At 35.5% G+C, this 25,132-nt stretch overlaps 1 long non-coding RNA gene across 2 annotated transcripts in view; it reads left to right on the top strand.

Annotated features, from left to right (window-relative positions):
- Positions 1-19,279, top strand: part of LOC122892302 — a 55,924-nt gene extending 36,645 nt beyond the window's left edge. For both annotated transcript variants that reach the window (XR_006381396.1, XR_006381397.1), the window contains exons 4-5: positions 13,943-13,974; positions 19,148-19,279. This is a non-coding gene — a long non-coding RNA (uncharacterized LOC122892302). The remainder of the gene's footprint in view (positions 1-13,942; positions 13,975-19,147) is intronic.
- The last annotated feature ends 5,853 nt before the right edge of the window (positions 19,280-25,132 follow it).

Below are 25,132 nucleotides of genomic sequence, written 5' to 3'. Positions count from 1 at the left end.
TACATATGTGTCAAAGGTGAGCATCTCCCTCTTATTTAAATCAAATATTATTAAAAATGACAAATATAGGGATGCCTGGGTGGCTCAGTTGGTTAAGCGGCTGCCTTCAGCTCAGGTCATGATCCCAGCGTCCTGGGATCGAGTCCCGCATCGGGCTCCTTGCTTGGCAGGGAGCCTGCTTCTCCCTCTGCCTCTGCCTGCCACTCTGTCTGCCTGTGCTTGCTCTCGCTTCTCTCTCTATGACAAATAAATAAATAAATAATCTTTAAAAAAAAAAATGACAAATATATTTTAGATTCTGTAGTAAGAGATTTTGGTAATTTACTAATATCTTTATAAATAGAGATTCCTTTATTGTTTCCCTGTTGTGCTTATTATTTTGGCCAATGTAATATGCAGACATGGAGTCATACACCATCATCTTCTCTGGAAGTCTAATTTGACTCAAGGTTGCACATTGAAAAAAATGACTGACAACATTCCTCTAATCTTTGCCATCTAGGTCACTATTTCAACTGCTTTTCAAAAATGATTCATGAATGTAAACTCAGATTTAAAATTTTATGAATAAACTTAACTTTTTTGCAATCAAACTTTATTTTATTTTGTTTAAAACCATTTTATTTATTTATTTTAGAGAGAGAGAAAGCACATGACTGGGGGAGGAGTGGGGCAGAAGGAGAGGGAGAGAATCTCAAGCAGACTCCCTACTGAGCATGGAAACTGAACAATGTGAGATCATGACCTGAGCTGAAATCACGAGTCGGATATTTAACTGACTGAACCACTCAGGCACCCCTTAATATTTTTATGTACATCTTTCCAAAATGTCTCGTAGTCATACACACACTGAAGGCACACCCATGATTTTGCCTACTCCTTTTAATTTAAATAAGTAAAATTATTTAATGCTATAAGTCTACTTTGTAATTAGCTTTTATCACAGAAAATATATCATGGACATATTTAGATTTCAAAAAGTATAGGTCTATAGTTGCATTATAGTCCATTTCATGCCATAATTTGTTTACTCAACCTTCACATTTAGTTTTTTTCTTTTTTGTTTGTTTTTAGGAAATTTCATTCAGGTAATGTCTAGTTCCTTGTTATAAACTCTTTATTTATTTGTATCCATTTAATACTTCACAAAGACTCATTTCACCCACTATAATTCCTAAAATTAGAAATAATTGCACACAGTATTGTATTATGAAGTAACATTGATTCCATACTTTTCTTTTCTCTATGCAACAAACATTGGTAATTTGGGTTTAGCATTTTTCTCTGGCCACTTTCCATTAGTTTCAAACTGTTCTCCTTCCAAATTTAGTAATGTTTATTCCAGAATGAATGTATTAAATCTGAACTGTTTCGTGAAAGCAGCCAACCTCCAAAGTAAGAATAAAGAGAAAGACAAACATACCATCCATCCAGGAGCTGGGGCATTACCAAGATAATTCTATCATCTGTCTCTTCCACAGTGTGAGATTTTGCATTCTTGTCTACTGGTTTCCTTGGCTGCAGCCAGGAGAAGGAAAGAAGAGAGGTATCTTCCTTACCCCCAAACACATTCAAGCAAGCACAAACGAAGGCAGAAGTATTGTGAATTTGCCACCAAGTCACATCTGGCTCTTGCCTCCCACTCCTTGGTATTTGATTATGGTATTCCTGGTTTAGAGGTACAGGAGAAGAAAACAAAGGAGGCCTCATGAACTCCCTCAAGGTAAAGCAGCTAATAATAAGAGCTAGCATTTATTTAGTATTTATTGAGTACCAGGAATTGGTCTAAGTCTTTTATATGTGCTAATTATTATACCGGTCCCATGAAGAAGTTATCATTATTATTTGCAGTTTATAGATGAAGAAATGGTACAGAGAAATTTAGCAACAAAAATCAAGCAGCTAGTGAATGACAGAATGGGGTTTCAACCCCGGTCAGTCTTATTTTACAACCTGCCTTCCCAACCAATTTCCTGTGTCTCTATCTATAGAGATAGAGATTATAGAGATTATAGAGATTCCTCTATCTCTATGTATAGCTTTATTAAGCTAACTAAATGAAATAAATGCTTGGCAGCCCAGGCATCTAAATTTCTGACAGGATTTATCTACCAAACTTAGATTAAGATTAATCATTATAATCAGACAACATAAAAGAGGTTATTGTTAGTCCCCACAGACACTGTTCTAGCTTTACGATGAGCTTGAATTGTGTCGTCAGTGCTGATTGTGGGGACCTTCTTCTAGACCCTGATGACCTTGATCTTCAAAACTCTTAGCTGGTGGTCTTGTAATGGCCAATTCCATTGCAGACTATTATGGACCCTCTTTAGCTGCCATTTTATCCCATTGATGTAAATGTCATCATTATCACCACCACACCTTGTCCAGATTCTAGGTGCCAGGCCACAGGGTGGGGCCAGGGAGACCAGAGTGTCACTTGCACACTTCCTGAAGCAAGCTTTCTCTGCCTTTGGAGCTGGGATTTCATGTGGGGGCCACTCCTTCAATTTCTCCTTGAACGCTCATGACACTCTTTCCTTGGAGAGGATTTTACTTTTAGCCACTGAGAAGCTCCATCTTCATTTCTCAATTTTAGTTCTTAAGACTTAATCTCATCCCAGTCTCAAGTCCCAACTAGCCTTTCATCTCCTACTTTGTTATCTGGTTTCCTTATTGTTTTATTGAAGAAGAGGAGAATTTTGTTTACTAGTTTTATATCCATATTACCTAACCTGTATTGACAGGTCTTTTTCCTAACTTGTGTGCTAGGCTTCCAAACATTCATTTAACATATTTAACTTATACACTTCAATTCATACTGTTTCTGACACTATCTCCAGTTAAGATTTTTATCACACTGCTTTACATTAAGAAGAATAAATACAGTTTAGTAAGCCACTCCCTTTGGGGAGAGGTATGGTTAAGTAATTGTAAAGTCTATAGTCAATAATTACTCATATTGTCTAATTTGTGAGAAACACTTACTATAAAAAAATAGTTCCTACAATAAATATATTTTAAGTGATTCTCAGACAGTACCATTCAATAGTAGCAAGCAAATCATGATTTCCATTTTTCAGGTTGAGAAGCAAAATAAGAGAGAAATTGTTGGAGTACAGCATTAAGAATAACTAGAAACTTATGTGAACAATGTGCTTATTGGAGTAGTAAAAAAATTGCATTAAAAATTTAAAATGTTTGAAAATCAAATAACTATTTAAAAATATTTATATAATGTGGTATTTTAAAATAAGAGAATTAATTAACATTATTTAGGGATACCTGGGTGGCTCAATTGGTTAAGCACCTGCCTTCAGTGCAGGTCATGGTCCCAGGGTCCTGGAATCAAGCCCCACGTCAGGCTCCTGGCTCAGTGGGGAACCTGCTACTCCCTCTCCCCCCTGCTCATGCTCTCTCTCTCTCAAATAAATAAATAAAATATTTAAAAAATTAATTAGCATTATATAAATAAAAATTAAGAATAAATAAATAATAGATAGCTGTGGTCCTGGGAAAATTTTAGTTTGTAGAAACTACCACTAAGCAGAAGCCAATTTATGCTATTTCCACTTTTCTCCAATTATTCTCTAATAAAATACGAAGGTACTAAATAGGAGCTTTACTGATCAGCAATTGTTGCAATAGTGTTACATAACAAATAATCCCCAAATCTCAGTGTGTATATATATCTCTATCTATCTATCTATCTATCTATCTATATAGATATGGGTCTCTGGGACAGCTGGGCTTGACTGCAGGCTGCAGTTTGATTTCAGATATACTCCCTATATCTTATTCTTGGGCCATGAGTTTCTTTCTTTTTCTTTTTTTTTTAAGATTTTACTTATTTATTTGACAGACAAAGATCACAAGTAGGCAAAGAGGCAGGCAGAGAAAGATGTGGAGGCAGGCTCCCTGCTGAGCAGAGAGCCTGATGCGGGGCTCGATCCCAGGACCCTGGGATCATGACCTGAGCCGAAGGCAAAGGCTTAACCCACTGAGCCATCCAGGCGCTCCAGGGCACTCCCTTTACATAGAAATGGCAGAAATGTAAGTATACAAGGCAAACTGTGCAGTCACATTTAAAACTTTGGCTCATGTTATTTCTATTAGCATCCACTGGCGAAGCAGGTTACTAAATATCAGTAATTCAAGAAAATATACTCTGTTTGTTCTAGTGGGAACACTCCAGCATTAAATCAAAGGTTAAGGATATATATTTCTATCACAGGGAAGAAGCAAACAATTAGAGGAAATAGTCCAATTTACCACTAAAATAAATGGAATTGAAGTGTTCTAAAGTTCTAGAGTTGTCAGGGAAGTATAAAAGTTCGTATTTCATGTAAGTCCAACATACAAATTGTAGTCTCTAGAATTAATCAAGAAAGAATCATAGAAACATGCAGATGGCCTTAAAAGTCAAAACAATTACTTCCTAAAAAGCAATGAATCCTGGGTTGGGAAGGCAGGTGGAAGGGGCTTAAGTATATAAAGTCTGAGGCAATTCTGAGTTTACAAGCCAGAGAAGCTCTGGAATCTGGATTTCCTCAAACATACCAAGTCACTTAAGTCAATTTCAATATGACATCTGTATTAGGCCCCTCCACTTCTAGATTTGAGCCAAACTACCTGGAATCTTCTTGTTAATAGAACATCCTTTTACCTTTTAAAAGAACTCATCCTCTTTCAAAAGAAAACTAAATATAATTGTGATATAGGGAGATTCATGTGCTTAGACAAACTGGAGTATGAATATTTTGCCTTAGTATCTCATGTAATTTCTTGCGTGCCATTCAGGAAAAAAGGTCATGCATAGCCAACAACATGATAAGCCCATGCATACCAAGCAGTAAAGGTTTGGGCTCTGCTACATTTCTGTTGGCACTTTTCTTGGCTTAAATAGTCAAGCGATAAAGGAATAAAATAGTTGTCTATGTGTTTTGCTATTCATTACAGATTCTCCATCTGGATTTAATGTTCATTGGAGCAAGGCCAGCAAAATCTCCATAATCAGTTAGTATGCATCGCATTATCTAATACTCAGGAAAATGGTCAAGGACCAAAGGACTAAAACACAAGTTTGGCTCTGTTCAATCAGAAGTCATATTGTAAATGTGTTCTTAATTAGGGAATGGGTGAAAACAGAACACTCTTTAAGGATATCACCACACAGGGGTGCCTGGGTGGCTCAGTAGGTTAAAGCCTCTGCCTTCGGCTCAGGTCATGATCCCAGGGTCCTGGGATCAAGCCCTGCATCAGGCTCTCTGCTCAGCAGGGAGCCTGCTTCCCCTGCCTCTCTCTGCCTGCCTCTCTGCCTACTTGAGATCTCTGTCAAATAAATAAATAAAATCTTTAAAAAAAATGGATATCACTGCACTGAAAAGTGGGGAATAAGTAGCTAATTTCTATCATCAAGATTTTTCCAAGGTGAATTTCACCTTTCTAAAATAGAGTAACACAAGATGATCTAGTGTAGCAGTTTGTTAACTGTTGGTAATGGTGTTTTAATGACCAGTAGAGTTCATTTTAGTCTGGTTTCTTTCAGCCAAGAATGCACTTCAGTCTCTCACACATAATTGTTTAACCAAATCTAACATATTTCCAAGTTCCAGAGATGTTAGTACATGTATTATTGTGCCAAAATGTTACAAACTCTGATTGTGGCTTTCCAAGGAGGAACTGAATTCCACCTTCTTAGAATAGCCCAGTCATTTACTTTCTTCTCTTGCTGTAGAACATCAAACAACTAGAAGTTTAGAGTGTCTAATCTCATCTTGACTTTGATTCCATGCTAAACCTTTCACTTGTATTTGGCATATTTTCCTTCTTGTTTCTAATTTCTTCTGGTCTCCCCAATCTCTATTCACTCTCTTAACCTCAGCCTGACCTCACGCTGAACTCAGCAGGTTAACAATGTTTCTTCTCAGAGGAAGGAGAGTTGATTAGAAAATCCCTTCTACTTCCTCACTATTTTCTGGGCTTCTAGCTGACCTTTGAACAATGTTGGGTGGAGGTGCATGGCTCTACTTACACACAGATTTTTTTCCAGTAAGTACAGTAAGGTGCTATAAATGTATTTTCTCTTACTATTTTCTTTTTTTTTCCAATTTATTTATTTTCAGAAAAACATTATTCATTATTTTTTCACCACACGCAGTGCTCCATGCAAGCCGTGCCCTCTATAATACCCACTACCTGGTACCCCAACCTCCCACCCCTTACTATTTTCTTAATAACATTTTCTTTTCTCTAGCTACCTTAGTATAAGAATACATATGTATATGTATATTATACATATGTATAATAGACATAACCTACAAAAGATGTGTTAATTGCTTATTCATGTTATTGGCAAGGCTTCTAGTCAACAGTAGGCTATTACTAGTAGTTAAATTTTTGGAGACTCAAAAGATAAGCTTGGATTTTCAACTGTGCAGAAGGGAGGCACCTCTAACCTCTGTGTTAAGGGTTAACTATATACCGCTTCTATACTTAGAGTAGAAAGAAAATTCTACCCGTGTCCTGGATCTTACATTGAAAAATCAACCTTTTCAAATGTCCTATTTCATTTCTTTAATATCTTTAAAGATACCCAGAAATTAAATTTGCGAAGTAGGTCACTTTTACTTTTCCAAAATGTTTTCTTGCTCCTAAAACTACTTGTCTTGAATGTTCCTCTAAGGCAATGATGTCACTTAGACTTAAAGTTGAAAAATAGTCTTCCTGATTCTTACATCTCTCTCTGTCCCCTATTATTTTACCTTCTACACACACTCACCCGTGTATTAACCAAACCCTATGAATTCTACCTCGAAATGCTTTTCAATTTTGTCTTCACCTCTTTGCTTCCACTGTCACTGCTTTTTTCCCACATGAGTATTCTTGTTTATTTAAACTTCAGCAACTGCCTCCTAACTGGGTCCCATCAACGTCTCCTATTACTCCAGGTCACTTTTCACATAGTTGTGGAGGAAGGGAAGGAAGGATAAGAGAAAGAGAAGGAAAATTTTATCCATGTCCTTCCTCTTCATAAAAAGTTATTTTGGATCCCTTCCTGCAGGAAAAAGTGCAATTTTCTTGGCTTTCTTCAAATCACCTTTCATATTCTGTAGCTAATCTCTCATTCTGATGTTATTTATATCACTCCCTGATATATACTTACCTGCTCCTAGGAAAAATCTTAGTATTTCCTGCTCAAGCTAGGCTTTTTGACAAATTTATGGCTTCTGATATGTTGTTCCTTCTGTCACCCCACCTGAATTTTTTTACCTGGCATATCCTACTCAGCTTGCCAGCTCAGGTCAAATATCACCTTTCCCTGGAAGCCTTCCCTGACTTCTTCAGTGTTTTGAAGCCCTTTATGGTTCAACATATTCATACATATATTGTTATACTCAACTTTGAATTGCAAATAATTTGTGTTTCAATAATCAGTTATTTTTCATAGCATCCGTTTATACCTCCTTAGTGTTTATTAAACTGAACTGTAATACTTTCTTTATACTCTTTTACTAAGGACAATCTCTCAACCAGAAACTGACTAGATTATAATGGATTTTAGAGTCATTGAGATATTATTAATTTACTCAATCAGAATTTGACTAGATTAGAATTGTATGTTCTCACCCCATTTTTGAGTCCTGTTAGGCACAACAGATTCTATGAGCACTTAATTTTGAAAGCAATGCATGGCAAAGCAATTGTTCTACCTAGAAGAGGTTAAACAGTAAGAGAAAAAGGAGAGGGGAATTAAGTCATTAGCACACATTTGATTAATTGTTCCAGTTCCTGGAGGTCTCCCCTCAATAGCCTTACCTTTAGTTACCTGAGTTTGACAGAATAACATGAGCTGGTACTGCCATACGGCATCAAATAGAACCAGCTCCTTGGAAAAATATGACCCCCATATGCTGTAGCTTGGGCAACGCTGTGAGAAATACATTTTTTCCCCTTTTTAAATAGCTTGGGAAGTTTTTCCCCCTTTCTTGTAACATGGGTTGATTTCTTTAAAATAAAACCCAAAAAGTCTCCAATATATCTTGTGTATTTGCAGGCTAATTATTTCTAACAACCAATATATACTGTTGGATGTTTACTATGTGCCCACTGCTGTAGAAGATTCTAAAGCAATGCTGTATAAAATTTAGTCCTTGACCTCCTCCAAGGGAAGCTGATAGTTTTGTTGAAGACACAATGTCTTGCCATAAATTTTTTTTTCCTTCCTTCCCTCTTCCCTCTCTTCTGCTTTTACATTTTTTCTCTTCCTTTCTTCCCTCCCTTCCCTTTCCCTCCCACCTTCCTCTAGCCATCCTTCCCTTCCTCCTTCCCTCCCTCCTTTTTCTCTCTCTTCCTTCTTTCCTTCCTTTTTTTTTTTCCCTCTCTCTCTTTTCCCCCCCTCTTACTTCTTTTTCCTAAATAGAAAACTGTTTGTGTTTTAGAATGTGTTTATCCTCAGGACATCAGAGTAGTTTACTTTAACTCCTTTACTTTTTTTCAGGTCCAGGAAGGAAATGAATTGTCATCTAAGTAAATCTATTCTTTCCCATGGGTCATATAGGCAAGTTAGAATATCCTATCCCAATAAAAAATTAACTATCTCTCTATTTACTATTAAATATGGTCTAACTGGGAGATGAAAGTAAGGCAAATAGATATAAAGAGACAAAAGTGTACATTCATTTTGTGTGGAATTTCTTAATTTGCAACTTGATCTTTTGAAATAAAAAGGGTTGAAAAAATTGTAGATTTTCTAAGAAAGAGCATCAGTAATGTTTGCCTTAGAGTAAATCATCTTAACAAGAATTACTTCCTCTAATTCACAACTTTTTTTATTTTTAATTGAAGTACAGTTGACATATAATATTACATTAACTTCAAGTGTACAACATAGTGATTCAACAATTACATACATTATGAAATGCTCGTCACAGTAACTATAGTTACCATCTGTCACTGAACAATGTTATTACAGTATTACTGACTATATTCCCCAAGCTACTTCCCACATCATTCTTAACTATGCTGTCTTCATACAATGATGTAGTGATTGGCTGAGAATATCACAACTCATTACCAGTAATGATACTACTAATACTGATGCTAATAATATACTTTAAAAACTAGAGGAGATTCCATTTTTCCCCCCTTCGGCCAATACCCTTCTCAGACTTCTGCATCCTGTAATTGTTTCTTGAGAGAAGAAGGAAGAGTTGAAGCTCTCATGCTCAGAATGCCCATGGGAACACATTGCAGATGTGAACTTCAACTGCTAGATGTGTCAGAGCTGAAAATGCTGTAAGTCACAAGCGGAAATCCTTAAACTCCGAAGAAAAAATAGGAAAGTTATTTTGGAACATGGGCAGTGCCTGAGTGAGGCAAGTTGTGGGATTAAGATTGATGTCTGAAAAAAAGCAGGGCAGAGAGAAGTACCAAAAAAAAAAAAAAAAAAAAAGGAATGGGAGGACTTTGAAAGCAAACTTCATGTGTTTGACAATTTTAATTAAAACTGAACTTGTAAGGTCTATTCAAGCCAAGTTAAGAAAATTGGGGGCGCCTGGGTGGCTCAGTGGGTTAAGCCACTGCCTTCGGCTCAGGTCATGATCTCAGGGTCCTGGGATCGAGTCTCGCATCGGGCTCTCTGCTCGGCAAGGAGCCTGCTTCCTCCTCTCTCTCTCTCTCTCTCTCTCTGCCTGCCTCTCTGCCTACTTGTGATCTCTCTCTGTCAAATAAATAAAAAATAAAATCTTAAATGAAAATTGATAAATTCTCACAGTACAACTGCTTTGTAGAATAGTGCAGTGTTTTGTTTTGTTTCCTTAGACAGCCCTATTTGGATAGTTACCTCAACTCGTTATCTCTCTCATGTGAATGTAATCTTTAAAATCACTGAAATTCCATCTTTCTTCTTCTCACCTCTTACTTCCTGTTTCCTACCCAACTAAGCAGAAATCAATTTAATTTACTTTCACCTTCCCTTTCTCCTTATTTAGACAAAAGCATATGTTTCAATAGTTATAGCACAAATTTTGCTGGTAAGCATTATATACTTGAGGCATTGTGATAAAAATCATTACTTGTCCTAATATAAATAACCAGCTTCAAATAGCTGGGATTTTCAGTGAATCTTCATTTTTAATTCACTGGTTTAACCTCACCTGTGTAGCGTCACCAATACTTCAGACATGAGATTTGACTTAAAGGGAATCCTGCTGCACATGGAGCCGTTGAGTTAAAATTGAAAAAAAGTGATAAACTCTGTATATCTTGTGTATGTTATTCACTTAAATTCCTTTAAACCATTAAACTGATAGATGCCCTCCAGATGCATCTTAACTGCTCAGAAAAATTTCAACAGAAAATAGACTGTGAAATGGTACAATTTCCTTCATTTAGGAGGACTAGCACTTCTAGCTTCATTGTGCTAAGTTTTGCTAAGTTTTACCCCCAGGGGGAGAGATAGGACAAATCTGGGGGAGGCCAAGTATTATCTAATAAAGCACCTCCCTTATTTAAGGCTTCTCTTACTACAACATTTTTACTGTTTTCCACCAGTTATAAGGAGTACATTTTGTTGCCAAATACTTCAATCTATTAATCATAGTCAGTTCTTTCTTTTCCAGTCCATTTTTCTGAGATATATTGCTATAGGAAATTGTTCATTTCTTCCAAGTTTTCAAATTTACTGGTTTAGAGTTGCTGATAAAATAGTCTTATTTTCATTTATTTTTGCATTTATTCATAGTTTTGATTAATACATTTATTTGCCTCTTCTAGTATTTCCTCTTGAATAATCACACCAGAAGCTTATCTACTTGGTTTGTGTTGTTTTCAGTGTTGCTTATCTCCACACTTTATTGCCTTCCTACTTCTTTCTTTGGGTTCATTGTGTTCTCTTTTTAAAACATACTCAATTGCATATGTAGCTCCTTTCAGGCTTTCTTCTATTCTAATAGAAACACCAAAGTTACAATTCTCAGAATACCATTTTCCCTGCATTCCACAATTTTAAATATGAAATATTTTTGTTATCATTCAGTTCAAAAATCTTTCTAATTTTCATAATGATTTCTTTTTTTAACCATGAGTTATCTGGAAATATATTATAAAATGTACAAATACACATGTTTTATTAATTTATATTTTTAAACTCTAACATAACTGAATTGTGGTCAGAGAATTTGCATTATGGAATACCTTTACTGTGAAATATGTTAAGATTTACTTTAGGGGCACCCGGGTGGCTCAGTGGGTTAGGCCTCTGCCTTTGGCTCAGGTCCTGTGATTGAGCTCCACATCGGGCTCTCTGATCAGCGGCGAGCCTGTTTCCCCCTCTCTCTCTGCCTGCCTCTCTGCCTACTTGTGATCCCTCTCTGTCAAATAAATAAATAATATCTTTAAAAAAAGATTTACTTTATAACTCAATCAATGTAAAATTTAAAAACCTATTTGAAATACTAAAATTTGTGGGGCGCCTGGGTGGCTCAGTGGGTTAAAGCCTCTGCCTTCGGCTCAGGTCATGATCCTAGGGTCCTGGGATCAAGCCCTGCATCGGGAGCCTGCTTCCTCCTCTCTCTCTGCCTGCCTCTCTGCCGACTTGTGATCTCTGTCTGTCAAATAAATAAATAAAATCTTAAAAAAAAAAAAAAAGGAAATACTAAAATTTGCCCTTTTGAACAGGACTTTTGACCACTGCTCCCATTTCATTAAGGATTGTTGATCTATAATGTTTCCTATTTTTAGCTGGACCAATTTTGATCATTTGTATTTTTTCCAAAAAATTTTCTCTGGTTTTCAACATGCCAGTACCATTTGTGGAAGGATAGAATCTAAGAGATAAGGACTCTCTGGTGTGTTCTGACAGGAGAGTTATAAATGAGATCCCTAGGTTTCTAGAGCAAGTACATGCCTTTTATAGCATAAAAAGCAGAACCGTATTTAACATTTCATTAACTCTTGGCACGATACTGGGGATCATAGGAAGTCATGATGCAACTCATTTTCATCTGACCCACCAAGTCATAAGGTAGGGCAGGCACAGCACCAATGCATTAAACTATGGAAATGGTCTCTCTGAGGTTGGGCCTGAGCAATCAGGTAGCCAATCTGTCACCCATACTGCAGCATTTTGTCTCCTTCAGGTTAGCCACCACTTTGGGTTTCCTCATAAACAGATAAGGAAGAAGGAAAAATTCTGGATCATTATCTTTTTCTAAATTTCATGACAATGTTTATTAGAATTTTAGGGTCACAATGACTTTTTTCCCCAATTTTATTGAGGTACAATTGACTGTATAAGTTTAAGGTATACAAATTAGTGAGTTGATGTAGGCATATATTGTGAAATGAATACCACAGTAAGTAGTGAACATTCATCACCTCACATAGCTATAAGGTTTTTTTTCCTTTTAAGATGTACTCTCTTAGCAACTTTCAAATATATAATATAGTATTATTACCTATAATCACCATGCTGTCCATTATGTCTCCAAGACTTATTTGTCTTATAACTAGAAGTCTGTACCCTTTGGGACCCCCTGCGTGGCTCAGTCCTTAATCTCTTCTGCCTTAATCTCAGGTCATGATCTCACTCTCTTGGCGGGAGGCCTGCTTCTCCCTCTCCCACTACCCCTATGTTGCCTCTCTCGCTGTGTCTCTCTCTGTCAAATAAATAAATAAAATCTTAAAAAAAAAAAAAAAGAAGATGTACTCTTTGACAAGCTTCTCCCATTTTGACTACCCCCAAACTCCTGCCTCTGGCAACCACAAATATGATCTCTGTTTCTGTGAGTGTGTGTGTGTGTGTGTGTGTGTGTTTAGATTCTGTGTATAACTGAAACCATACAGTATTTGTATTTCTCTGAGTTATTTCACTTAGCATAATGCAAATCAAACCAAATACAAACGCAAATCAAAACCACAATGAGATATCACCTCACACCTGTTAGAATGACAATCATTTAAAAAACTTTTTTGTTCTGATATTTTTGAATATAAAGTCAAGGATATATCCTACTAGACTTAATATAATAAGGTTTAAAAAATAATAATGGTTGGAGTACATATCAATGCCTTTTTGACCTCTGTGAAGATGATTAATGCTTTTTTCTTTTAACTTATTATTAAGGAAATGATATTAATAAAGGTGGAGGTTAACGTGGGTGGGAAAGGGATTATATGTATTACATGTCTTTATTTGTACACCTGTACTGTTTAGCTAAGTAAATGCTTAATAATTGGTTTTTGAGTGATTTTGCTTTTATAGCTTGCCAGGAAATTTTATGGTATTATGTGTGCGACTATGTGGTAAAGAAGAATAAGAATTTTAGAGACAGAGAAATCACTTTAGAAGCAACTACAGTATTCTAGTGAGAAAGCAATACACACTGATTTGATATAAAAATGTTCTAATTGTTCTCTAGAATTTTCCACATTCTAGGTAGTAGGAATGTTTCCGCCTGTTATTTCCTAACTTTTCTTTAATACCCCAATGTTTCCAGAGAATTTAGACTTATGGCTTGATTAGAATCAGTTTTTTTGTTGTTGTTGTTCTCTTTTTGTAAGTGGGAACTCCTCAAACGTCATTCTGTGCTGATTATACCCCTTCATATCAGGAAACATTTACTTTGTGGCTTTTCATGAAGCTGAGATTGTTCACTTAGTTCAAATAGTGAAAGCTTGATCTCTTCACTTCAGATTTCCCCATGAACTTTTCATATATTGTTTTAACTAACCATTGATGACCTTTGCCTGAGTCATTTACTTCTTAAAGAATTGCAAAAATGGTAACTTTCTAATTATATCATTTGCCTGCTCATATTAGGTGGAATTTTTCAGTGGAAAAATACTTCCTTCATCTACTAGGGCTATTTGCTTTCTGTATGATACAGTTTATATAGAAAGGACAATGGCTTGACATTTTTCTTTTATTATTAATTTACAGAGAAATAGTTGGTGCCCTAGTAACCCCCAGTGGTAAGTGGTTTGTTTCTGTTATTTTTTAATATATTTGACATATAACTTTGTGTGAGTTTAAGGTGTACAATTTATTAATTTGGTACATTTATATATTGCAACGCTGTTGCCACCATAGCGATATTTATCATCTCTACCACATCTCATAATTACCTTTTCTTTTTAGTAGTTTTACTAAGTTTTCGTGTCCTTAGCAAATTCGATGATTGTAAGTAAAATATTGTTGTCTATATTCGTTATACCATGCATCAGATCTCTATGGCCTATTTACTACTCTTTGCAAGTTTGTACCCTGAAACAACATTAGTCTTATCCCCTAACCCCCTATCGCTGGTGACCACCATTTTACTCTATGTTTTTTATGGGTTTGATTTTTTAGATTCCTCATGTAAGTGACCCATACAAAACTTGTCTTTCTCTGACTTATCACACTTAGCCTAACATATTCAATGTCCATAAGTTTTGTTACAAATGACAGGATATCCTTCTTTCTCATGGCTGAGAAATATTCCATTGTATTTGTGTTTGTGTGTATGAACACAATATACATATATGTTTTATATGCATACCATATGTATGTATACTATGGCTGTTTCCATATCTTGGTAAATTGTTTTAAAATTCTCTTCATGGAAGATGAAGATGAAGATGTGGGGAACATTTGTTTATCCATTTTTCTTTTTATTCTTAATAATCGGGTTGTAAACATTTTTAAAAAATGACCCCAAACTCTGTATTCAGTTTTGTAAATCTATTTAAATGATCGTTTATACATATCTTTGTGTCTCGTTGTTTTCAATGTTCACTGTTAATAATATCAAGCAGTGATTTCTACATTGCTGATATCTTAATTTGATTTCACCCATTGTGTTAGACATAAGTGATATTTAGATTGTATATTTTCTGTTCCTATATGTTACACATACACACAAATATACTATACAACCTCAATTTCACTGTTCAGAAAATTCTTCATTTTTTAAAATTTTAATTGAATTAGCCAACTTGTACATGATTAGTTTCGGATGTAGTGTTCAATAATTTATCAGTTGCATATAACACCTAGCATAAAATTCTTCATTTAACAGTTTTTTCCTTTAAATAAAGAATTCACCAACCTGATGCTTCCTATTCACTGATGCTCTTTTCCCTCCATATTTTTCTTCCATATTATGAAACGTTTTATTTTGAAATGAACTGTATATAACACATATAAACTATTTAAAAATGACAGTAATGTAAATATCCATGTGAATCTATGTGAATAATGTGAATGTTAAGAAGTGGAACACTTCATATTATTGAAACTCTGGTGTGCTCCTCATGATATTTCTTCCTCCCTTTCTAGAGGTAACCAACAGCCTGAATTTTGTTACTTTCTTATATTTCTTTGTAGCTTTAATGAATGTGTGTGTAATCACAAAACATTACATTATTTAAATTGCCTATTTTAAATTTTATATTAAATTTATAATGCATAAATTGTCCTTGATACTTTAACTTTCTTATTTCTATGGATTTTAGAAGTCATTCATGTGACAACAACAACAACAACAAAAACAAGCCACCCAACTTAAAAATTGGCTAAAGACATGAATACATATTTTTCCAGAAAGGACATACAGAAGACTTATAAGCATATGAAAAGATGATCAACATAGCTAATCATAGGGGAAATGCAAACCAAGGCTGCAATGAGATATTACCTCATACTTGTCAAAATGGCCACCATACAAAAAACAAAGACAAAAACACAGAAAATAAGAAATATTAGAAATAACATGGAAAAACTGGAACACTTGTGCACTGTTGACGGGAGTGTAAAATGGTGTAGAGAACAGTATGGCAGGGTTTTGTTTGTTTGTTTGTTTGTTTTAAGGAAAATAGAATTACCGTATAATCCAGCAATTCCACTTCTAGGTCTATACTTAACAGAGTTGAAAGCAAAAATCTTGAGGAGGTATTTGTAAACACATGTTCATAGCAAAATTATTCACAATGGTCAAAGGTAGCAGCAACTCAAATGTCCATAGATGGATGAATGGATAAACAAAATGTGGTATCTACACACAATGGGATACCGTTTAGCCTTAAAAAGAAAGAAAATTCTGACACATCTTGTAGTGTGGATGAACTTTGGGGACATTATGCTTAGCCAAATAAGCCAGTCAGAAAAAGGCAAATATGGTATGATTCCATTTACACAAAGTACCTAATATAGTCAAGTTTATAGACAGGAAGTTAGAATGGTGGTTGCCAGGGGCTGAGGGAGGGAGGATGGGGAGTTGTTATTTAATAGCTGTAGAGTACCAGTTTTATAAGATGAAAAGTGTTCGGAAGATTGATTACACAACAATATTATGCACTTAATGTGATGAAACTATAGACTCCGAAATGGTCAACATGGTAAATGATATGTTATGTCTATTTCACCACAGGCGAAAAACTTTAAAAAGTCATACACATGAATGTATATGCAATATTTTCATTACATTTTTAGGAATGAAATTATTAATCCTTGGGAATATTTTCAAGATCGAGATCTTGCTGTTACTTGTCTTTTTACTCTCTTTATGGGTTTTCTGTTGAAATTATTAATTTTAGCATAGTCACATTTATCAATCTTGATCTTTACGATTGGCATTTTTTAAATCTTTTTTAAGGGTACCTGAGTGGCTCAGTTGGTTAAGTGTCTGGCTTCAGCTCAGGTCATGATCCCAGGGTCCTGGGTTGAGCTCTCCGTCAGGCTTCCTGCATAGTGGGGAGCCTGCTTCTCCCTCTCCCAATCCCCCTGCTTGTGTTCTCCCCCTCTCTGTTTGTCCAATATATAAATAAAATATTTTTTTAAAATCTTACTTAATATATCTTTCCTTACCATGAAATATTCTTCTTATTATTAAATGTTTCAAAGGTCTCTACCCTATTTAAGCCCTTAATCCATCTAAAATTGATTTTGTGAAGCAGGATATTTACTTACTTTTTACCCCATAGAGATAACAAAATGTCTCTATAGCATTTACTAAATAGTATCTTCTTTCCCACTGATTTGCATTTACAACTCTGTCATAAATCAAGTTTTTAGATTTCCATGAGTCTAGTTTTAGGGCTCTCGTTTGTTTTTCCATGATTGCATTTTTATCTCTACAGCGCTGCCTCCTCTTCCTCCTCCTCCTCCTCCTCCTTCTTCTTCTTTTTAATTTATTTTCAGCATAACAGTATTTATTATTTTTTCACCACACCCAGTGCTCCATGCAATCCATGCCCTCTATAATACCCACCATCTGGTACCCCAACCTCCCACCCCCCTGCCACTTCAAACCCCTCAGATTGTTTTTCAGAGTCCATAGTCTCTCATGGTTCACCTCCCCTTCCAATTTCCCCCAACTCCCTTCTCCTCTCTAACTCCCCATGTCCTCCATGCTATTTGTTATGCTCCACAAATAAGTGAAATCATACATCATATAAAAAATGGGCAGAAGATATGAACAGACACTTCTCCAAAGATGACATACAAATGACTATCAGACACGTGAAAAAATGTTCATCATCACTAGCCATCAGGGAGATTCAAATTAAAACCACATTGAGATATCACCTTACACCAGTTAGAATGGCCAAAATTGACAGGAAACAATATGTGTTGGAGAGGATGTGGAGAAAGGGGAACCCTCTTCCACTGTTGGTGGGAATGCAAGTTGGTGCAGCCTCTTTGGAAGCATTGTGGAGATTCCTCAAGAAATTAAAAATAGAACTTCCCTATGACCCTGCAATTGCACTCCTGGGTATTTACCCCAAAGATACAGATCTCGTGAAAAGAAGGGCCATCTGTACCCCAATGTTTATAGCAGCAATGGCCATGGTCACCGAACTGTGGAAAGAACCAAGATGTCCTTCAATGGACAAATGGATAAGGAAGATGTGGTCCATATACATTATGGACTATTATGCCTCCATCAGAAAGGATGAATACCCAACTTTTGTAGCAGCATGGATGGGACTGGAAGAGATTATGCTGAGTGAAATAAGTCAAGCAGAGAGAGTCAATTATCATATGGTTTCACTTATTTGTGGAGTGCTGCCTTCTTCTTGTATAAAAGTGGCTCAGTAGGGAATCTGCTTCTCTCTCTGCCCCTCATCCTGCTCATGTTCCCTCCCTCTCTCTCAAATGAATAAATAAATAAAATCTTTAGAAAATAAATTAAGTTTCTTCTATTCCCAGTGCTGTTATTTACATGGATTTATGTTGCCTTACAGCTAATGCTAATTTGGTTAAAATAATTGGCTAAATTAATGATATGATTTTTCTCCTTAAATTTGTTAAAGGAGATAACTTTATGCTGAGTTATATTGATAGATTCTCTAGGGTTAAACAAACTTGGTCATTAAACATTATTATTATTTTTTTTTAAAGATTTTATTTATTTATTTGACACAGAGAGATTACAAGTAGGCAGAGAGGCAGGCAGAGAGAGAGAGGAGGAAGCAGGCTCCCTGCCGAGCAGAGAGCCCGATGCGGGACTCGATCCCAGGACCCTGGGATCAGGACCCGAGCCGAAGGCAGCGGCTTAACCCACTGAGCCACCCAGGCGCCCCTAAACATTATTTTTTATATACATTTCTGGCTTTGGTTCATTATGCTTTTCTTAAGATAATTCATTAATTACATTGGTTTGCAATGTTCCTTTTCTTCCACTGCCTTTGTTTGGTCATGCTGTCAAAGTTCCACTAGCCATTTAAAATTTGTGGTGGAAAAAAAAATAAAAATAAGTAAAATGTGTGGTGATATTTTCTCTTTATTCTCTTGAAGAGTTTGTGTAAAATTGAGGTTAGATGTTATGATATTTTCTTTGAATCAAGTTTATTAAATAAATGATGCACTTTCTTTAATGTTTATAGGTACTTTTCCTATCCATTTGTGTCATGATCTCTGTAAGTTTTTTTGATGGCTATTACTAGAGGCTTCTTCTGGTTGGTATTTATGTTGTTTATGCTACATTCTTTTAAATTTCCTCCAAACGTAATACTCTCTTTTCATACATGTTATCATTAAGTTGTATTGCTTTTATTTTTTTTAATATGTTAAGTCTATTATTTATTTTATTCTTTCTATCTCTTTATTGTATCTTCTCTTGAAAAAAAATGCTTGCCCATGTTTTTGGTTCCTTTTTTGCAGGTGTGAGGAAGGATTACACTTAACCACACTTTGAGGTTAAAGTGTGGCCACCTGACTTGCACTGGCCAGTGAAACATGAGGATTTGTGACTCATGTCACCCCGCCCAGATGTGCAAATCTTCATGACCTCTCTCACTGCTATGACACATGCAGAAGCTTTTTGTTGAGAGAGGGAAGGCTGTGGGACCTCTGTCAGCCTGAAATGCTGAGTGGCTCCAGTGAGTAAGAATCTGTCTGTCAACTCCTCGTGATATAAAGTATAAGTTAGAAATAATGTTATGTTACTTTTAGTCACTGGTACCTTGATTTTTGTTTCATAGCATATCTAGCTTTTCTTGACTCTTAAAACAACATATTAGCATTTGTTGTAACTCATAATACTGCTTGGGTTTCTATTATATTATTTTATATGTTTTTCTGTGTGTTTGGAATATTTTATAATATTTACAATTTAAGTTAAAAATAATAGTTTAAAAATGATGGTAAAAGAACATTGTTTTCATGTTCATATATATTTACTTTATTTTAAGGAATAGGGAATTATAGGCTTGTATTGAACAATATGTTCTAGGTCAAAATTGCAAAGCATATCCCTATATATTTCATTCAAATTCCTAGCACATTAAAACACTTTCATTTTCATTACTTAAGTTCAGTTTCTCTCTGTGCTTTAATATAGAGGGTTACTAATTAGTGTGCTTGGTTTCTGGTCTCAGGTTCCTTGCCCTGGGCCATATTCTGGGAGAGAAACTATTACCCTGCTACAATCCCTGCAACCAAACACTTGAGAAATGTTTAGGTATCATTGCTTTGAAAACTGAATTTCATATAGTAGTAATCTATTCATTAGTTCATTTTTATCTCTATATTCCAGGAATTATGATAGAAAGACCCTGCCATCAGGAAGCTTATAGATCAGTAAATTAGAGATCATGGGCCATTTCCTCTAGAGTTTCACTGACTCTAAATCAATTTTTTATTAAGTTTTTATTAAGCTCTGAGAATCTCCATGCCAAGTAGGCACTAGAAATAGAGACTCTTAAAATTTTCTGACAGAAAACTTTTTATTCTTCCCCAGAGCCCAATCAAAAATAAGCTTATCAGAAACAAGCAGAAATTCTTGTCTCTTCTTGACCTACTGGGGAGATTTTCGTGAATCTTTTCTTTTTCAAATCCTTTTTTTTTTTTTTTTGAGTGATCCTTTGCTGACTATAGGCTTTATGTAATATTTTCTGTTGTGACAGATGAAATACTATCCCTTTTTATGTTTAGAGTGTTCCTAGACATCAGCAATGAAAACTCCAAAACCTCAATAGAAATATGGGCAAAGAACAAAAATAAAGAGTTCAGATAACAAGATTCTTAAATGTATGGAAAGATACCCATCACCATGCATAACACAATAAAGTGTGAGATGCCATTTTTCATCTAGGAGATGAGAAAAAATTCCAAAATTTTGACATGGGCTTAGTGCATCAGCTTGCAGAAGAGACATGCTTTACAACGTGGTTCAGACTGTCAAATGGTACAGTCTCTACAGAGGACAATCAAGCAGTCTTTCTCTCTCAAAATAAAACATTGATTTTTTTTCTATGATCCAAGGAAACCACTTCTAGGAAATAATTGTACCAATATATTTACAAATATACATTATGATGTAATTACATGTTTGTATGCTGCAAGAACCCGTATCCATCAATAAACTATTATTTTCTGCACAACTGAATACTCTCTGGTGTTTTAAAAGACAAAGAAAATCTCCAAGGATGGATATAGAAATATCTCCAAGATACACTGTTAACTGAAAACAACATCAAATCTCATAAGATGTAGCCTAAAACAACATCAAATCTCATAAGATGTGGCCTACAAAAGGTAGGCTACACTTTGGGTCTGAAGAAAGAACAACTACTTATATGGCCTAGGAGTCATAAAGAATCATAACTAATAAAATACATTATTTACAGGAAGGAGGGGAATTGATGGGTGGAGAAGGGGTACTTACATACCCCCTCTATAAAATATAAAATAAAATAAAAACTATGTAAGTAAAAACTTACATAGTTTTTATTTTTGAACCATGTAGATGCATAATCTATTAAAAACTGAAGTATAAAATAACAACAACAAACTATAGTTCTTAGTTGTTCAAGCCTCTGTAAGGTCAAAGATTTCTTTGGGCTGCTCAGGTGCTTATAACCCAGGCTTTAAATGTTCTCTTTTTGAAAGCTGACAGATTTTTGTTTTGTTTTTGTCTTTTTTCCCCTCACTTTTTTCTTGTGAGCTCACCTATGCATTTAAAACTTTAAAAAGGGGGCTCCCAGGTGATTCAGTTGGTTGAATCCAATTCTTGATTTCAGCTCAGGTCATGATCTGAGGGTCATGAGATTGAGGCCACTTTGGGCTCTGTGCTTAGTGGGAAGTCTGCTTGAGATTCTCTCCCTTTTCCTCAGCCCCTTCCCCCTGTGCTTGTACATGCACACCCGCGTGCATACTCTCTTTCAAATAAATAAATTAAAAAAAAAAAAACAAAACTTAAGAAAATGTCTTAGCTGGGGCACCTGGGTGGCTCAGTCATTAAGCATCTGCCTTTGGCTCAGGTCATGATCCCAGGGTTTTGGGATCGAGCCCCACATCGGGCTCCCTGCTCTGCGGGAAGCCTGCTTCTCCCTCTCCCACACTCTGTGCTTATGGCCCCTATTTCTCTCTCTCTCTCTGTGTCAAATAAATTAATAAAATCTTTAAAAAAATTCTTAGCCAATATTTCATGATTGCATCAGTAGAGGTCTCTAGTTAGTTGGCTTCCAGGTTGCTAGAGGCCCAGGATATGTTCATTTAGGGTTAAACATCCACAGGGATTCCTCAAAAGTCAAAGAACAAAAGGATTTTAACTACAAACTCATACAAGGCTTACCTAAGTGATTGTGTAGGAGACAACATAATTGGTTCTTTGTGATCATCTCGTCTTAAGAGGTAAAAAAAAATGAAAGTCAATATTGGCTTGTACATATGAAATTTCTGAAGTATGATGTTATGGTTATTCTCCCCTATTAATAGAGTGTGTGTTTAGTTTCAGATAATGAGTACGGTTGACCCTTGGGCAACCTGGGTTTGAATGGCATAGGTCCACTTATACATAGATGTTTTTATAATACAGTATTGTAAATGTATTTTCTCTTCCTTATGATTTTCCTAAGAACATTTTGTTTTCTCTAGCTTATTTTATTATAAGAATACAGTATATAATACATAAAGCATACAATATATGTGTTAATCAACTATTCATGTTCTCAGTAAGGCTTCCTGTCAACACTAGGCTATTAGTAATGAAGTTATGGAGGGGTCCAAAGTTATACATGGATCTTGATGATGCAGGGAGTTGGCTCCCCCTAACCACCCACCTTGCTCAAGGGTCAACTGTATGTTTAAATACACCACATCAGAGATCGTTTGTTCTATGTAGCAAGTCTTAGTCATAAAAATGTATTCCCTGAGTACTATCATCCTAAATTATATAAAGTAGTTGCACCAAAGGTAATTAAGTCTTTTACTCATCAGTTTGCTCCCATTTCTGATATTAATTTTGGGGGGATAGAGAGGAGCTCTGTAAGAGGCTTTGAGGCCCATCAGAAATTGTGATTGCCATTAGAGCAACACTGCTAATTCAGCTGCTACACCATCGCCATACAGTCTCTTAGGATTCATCTCATGGAATAAGAAATTTGAAGTGGAAGATCTAAAAAAATCTAGTTGTGCATTAAATTATGCTCCACAAAAAAGAGACATTGATACCCTACTCCCAGTACCTATGAATGTGACCTTATTTGGAGTAGGTTTTTTCAGATGCCATCAAAGTTTTGGGCATATAGTTTTTGTAGATGTAATGGTTAAAATGAATTTATACTGAATTAGGATGGGCCTTAATCCTATCTGACTGTTATGAGAAGAGACAGACACAATGAAGAAAACCATGTGAAGATGGAAACTGAGATTGGAATGATACAGCTGCAAGCTGAGGGATGCCAAATATCCATTCCTAGAGACTTTAGGGAGAGCATGACCCTAATAGCACCTTAACTTTGGACTTCTAATATCCAGAACTGTGAGAGAATAAATGTCTTTTCTTTCAGGCCATTCAGTTTGTAGTAATTTGTTGTAACAACCCTAGGAAACACAAGATACAAGTCAAGTTCAAAATATGTTATTTTTATGATTTCCATTTTCAATCATAGTCATCTCCTGCTCTCATGGAATCAAGATTGGAAGAACAATAGGATGGGAAATTCATGCCTCTATTTCCTTCTTACATTAGTATATTCATTAAAAAGACCTCATTTCCATTTTTAGGGGCTTAGTGTTTAGGAGTGCTTACTTTTATCAAACTCTTTGGTCATTTGATGGAAAATGTAGGCTGAATTTATTATAAAATAATATGATTAACACTGTCAAACACTGCAGGGGTTTATATGTGAAAAGCATCCTTCCCTCCTCCTAATTCTATTGTACTCATCAGAGATAAGCACTGTAAACAGTAATATAACAGTTGCTATGTGCCAAACAATAATCTATGTCTTAATTTCTTTAGTATATTGTAGGTATTTTTAAATAACAACTCTTATAGAATCTACCTCATTCTTTAAAAATCACAGTATTCTATTACAAGGGTGTAATAACAAATACACCAAATGTCTATTTATGAGCACTTAAACTGTTCCAGTGTATTAATTGTGCTACAATAAATGTGCTTGCATATATATCTTTGAGAATTTGTACATATATATCTAAGGACAAATTCAAAGAAGCAAAAATGTCAAGGCATGTACAATTAAAAATTTGATATCTACTACCAAGTAACTCCTAATGAGGAATGTTGATACATTTTCATATCACCCAATTTCCACAGGTAATTCAGAGTACATGAAACTATTAAATAGTAAAATCACAATAAGATTGATATGGTTAAGTTTTACTATCAAAGACATACTCAATTTTAAATCAAATTAAGTAATCATAAAGTGTTTTAGGGATGGAGAAGGCAAAGTCTTTTCTACACTCTTGACCTTAAAGTTCTCTGTCCATCAATAGTCAAAAACTTCTTTAAGCAACTTTCCAGGGAGCACTGAGAAGTTATTTTATTACAGACATTTTCCAGAAAATGACTCAGAAGAAAGTGAATCTGTGAAATCTTTCAATTTGCAAGTATCTATGTTGTAGCAAAGAAATAAAGACACAACTAAACTAAAGCAAGAGAACCACCATTAATGAAGTAAGTTTTTACCCTTAAATTTGAACACTTGGGTTAAGTTTGAGACATTATGATTTATATCGCCTGTAGTAAAATGCGTTGGCCAGTCCAGGATGGATTATTTCTGTGACTAATGTGAGAAGTAAAAGAGGAGCAGTGGATAACTAATAGTGTCCCAATTATCCTTAGGAGCAGTTGGCTGCTGACACCAGAATCATAATGTTCTGGGCTCTAAGTTATTAGTATTTTGATGTCAATTTATGCCCAAGTTCTAGGTGTCTATTAAATAACATATTCTCCATATGGAATTGTATGGTCACCCTACATTTAACAGATCATTAATATATATTAGTGTCTCTCTTATTCTCCTAAAATTAATTTTGTAATACGAGTTGCACTTTTCACTCATAGAACTGCATCTTTACTAAACCTATAGACAGAAGCAAGGACTTAAGATGGTGGAGTAGTAGGAGGACTTTATGCTTGTCTCTCCCTTGAACACAACTAGATAATTATCATTCTGAACACCCAGGGATAGCTCTGAGTTCTGAAAGAACACAACTGGAGGGAGAAAAGTGGCACATTGTGGAGGGCAGAAGGGGCAGTGTTGTGATTTTGGGGTGAAAAGACTGGTGAGTACTGCAGAAGGGAGGGAGCCCTGATTCTGGAGAGAAGGGAGAGAGACAGACAGACAGAAAAACAGAAGATTGTACAAAAAAAACTTTCCTAAAACCACTGAC

This window comes from Neovison vison, chromosome 12 (genome assembly GCF_020171115.1).
Source record: "Neovison vison isolate M4711 chromosome 12, ASM_NN_V1, whole genome shotgun sequence".
Classification (NCBI taxonomy): domain Eukaryota; kingdom Metazoa; phylum Chordata; class Mammalia; order Carnivora; family Mustelidae; genus Neogale; species Neogale vison.
This window is presented reverse-complemented; position numbering and strand designations above follow the sequence as displayed.